A 3,010-nucleotide genomic window follows, 5' to 3' on the forward strand; every position below is an offset into this window, starting at 1 on the left:
CCCAGTAATCTAGGTTGCCTGTCCTCTGCAATCGCAGTTTTTTTGCCAAACACGTAGGGGAGATCAGAAAAATATATACTTTAGAAACCATAATCAATTGATGAACCACCAAATTGTTGGTGGTCTTTCTTAAGAGTATCCTTAAGGTGGCCCGTTCTAAAGTGCTGAACCATAATTTGAAGTTTTCCAGTACACATTTTTGTGTATCGGCATCAAGACTGTCTGATAATTTCCCCTCTTTGAGGGATATTCATTGACCCCAATCACTTATTGCTCCAATCTAAACAAATGTCACAGAGCAACTCCACAAATTACGCAACAGACCTCCCCTTTTCAGGAGATGCAAGGCAAAATTCCAAGAACAATGCATACTACTCGTATGTCCCCCCATCAGTAGTATCACCGTTACACAGGTATTCAGTAGCAGTAAAAAGCTGCGGGCAGCGGAGCATGAACATTAAAAGAGCAAATAGACAGACTGTCTGTTTTTTGGAAAAGCATTTGTTAAAACGAAAAACTGAATCACGTGATAATTCTTTGAAAAAGCTCACCTCTTGATTAACTCCTTTTTTCTTGGTGTTTGAAGACATCCGAGATTGACGGTCTCTCTGGATAAATGCCGTAGCCAACAAGAGTAAGTCTTGCTCCAGCTTGCTAGAAGTGTAAAATTGAAACACTGCTTGAAATTAGATGAAGATTCTCACCTGTATGCTTGTCCAATGAAAAAGATGCCATTCCATTCCTAGAGCTTTTCTGTATGCTCCAATGTGATCCAATGTGGCTGGTCAGCATGATCTCATCTGTCCTCTGATTGGTGTGAAAATCATGAGCCCCTTTGAGACCGTGTCACGCGTTATACACATGAATTTGGGATACAAACACAACGCATCAGAAGTGACACGGTAATTTAGGCAAGTTCAGGCATCACATCTGCACATAGTGTAACAGACACACACGCAAGCCATAGGGCATGTATGACTCTCACACCAACAACATAATTCATGACTGTGTTGTGCCAGTAGTTTCGATGTGTCAGTCACCCGTTCCTTGATAAAGGCCACCTCGGCAATCGTCGTGTGTGGTCACCATAGTTTTCACAATAAAACAACGGGTTACAGCTCCTGAACTCGTTCATTTCCTCCGAAATCACTTCGGCGATTACGTATCAATGGGACCGGTCTCCTAAAGACTATTTTCATATCTGTGAAGTGCTCACTGAGTTTAGTTACCAAGCCCATCGAACAAATCAACTTCAGGACCCGAGGTACTGCCGTTCTGGTCCAGACTGCGGCAAGGCAACGAAGGTTGGAGATGACTTAGCTATGTAGTCGTCATGGTAGCGTCGGTAGTCGAAGGTCAGCGCTGAGTCACTTCGTAAGCACACTGAGAGAGAGCTCTCCGCCTCTGCATTATCGATACTGCCTTACATGACATTGACAAAAGACGGCAAATGCAAACATGGTAGAAATTCAAGAAAAAAACGAAAGATATTGTGGCTAAAACGGTGAACGACATTAACAGGTGTCGTAATGAGACGCGGACCCAGTGGTTAAAATGCCATGCAGTTAAGACTATACAATCGGAATCAGCTTTCTTGGTCCAATGGAACATAGTCGATGTGGAGGAGGTTATCAAATCTCACTTGAAGTCTTCCAAAGCAGCGTCGTAGACTATCCAAAACCCGACTTGATCTCGAACGTGAATACGGCCTTCTTCATGGAAGTAAAAGTCATCGTGATTATCCACTTCTGCGAACTGCATAAATTCGGTCTCTTTGATTCTGATGGGATGGAGGAAAGTGTACAGTGAGGGATACGCAGAGGTTATACAACATGACTAGCAAGGTCGACGGTATATTTTGTCAAGCATTGCCTCCATACATTGGGCGAAAAAATGTAATCCCTTGGGCAGAGTGACATTTAATTTTGTGATCCAAAGAATGATTTCGAATAAGCAACTAGGAAAACTGAGTTCAATGTGACTGTGAATTTATTGAGATTCATCACCTAAAATTCAGTTGGTTGTGTCCATCAACAAATTGTCTCACAACGGCAACACACAGACCAGCTTATCATTCGATCGAACGGTTCCCAATTGTGCATGCAGTTAATGAGTTTGCCAAGATAAAAAACAGAGCGTACATACCTAATGAACTACTAGTTAGGTGAAACGTTTTGTCCGAGGTGTGTACGATGATAAACCGGGCAGTAATGTTAAACGCCAGGGGAAGATGTTGGACAAAAAACTAGAATAAGGATGTCATATTAGCGAAATCCACCCATTTGCACACCAACTTGATTTCGACGTGAGACTCACCTGGAACCCAGCGATAGATTGCATAGACGTAATACACTGCTGACAAAGTTTCTGAAAACTATTCGACATGATTTCACATCACAGTTTGCATGACCGAGCTAACCAAAAAGTAGACACTGTTAAAGTGCGACTCATATTCTGAATCATATCCTCTTTGTTCTCAAAACAAATCAAGTTTAACCTTATTTTCAGGTACACGAAAGCGCTGAATTTCAGTAGGACAAGTTGGTAGAAGGTTAGGAATTTCAATGTCTCCCAACCTGGGAGGTCCTCCAAGACAGAGGAGGCAACATGTGGATCACGATAAAGCCTGAGTATTAGCATTATTCTGTGAGTATCCGAATCACCACGCCTTTGTCTGCACTAACTTAGTATGTTCTTCCTTGGTCACTTCGTCAATGATGGTAAACGTGTGACCATGACACCTGTGTGCTGTGAATTTGATTTCGGTCTTGTCTGTGGAATTCTACGTAAGTGAAAGCACAGCAAACTGCAGAAACTGTTTTCACAAGGGAAACTACTCACAAGGTTACTGAAAACTCTTCGACAGTCCACGACCGGTTTCACCCTTCCAGAAACTGTTGTTTACGTCTAGTGAGCCTCATCCACTAATGTTTTATGTGATCCTGCTACACTTGTTTGAGGGCTGTTCATATGACAGATATGAGACTCAAAAACGGACTGAAGAGGGGTC

This window comes from Opisthorchis viverrini (genome assembly GCF_000715545.1).
Source record: "Opisthorchis viverrini unplaced genomic scaffold opera_v5_123, whole genome shotgun sequence".
Classification (NCBI taxonomy): Eukaryota; Metazoa; Platyhelminthes; class Trematoda; order Opisthorchiida; family Opisthorchiidae; genus Opisthorchis; species Opisthorchis viverrini.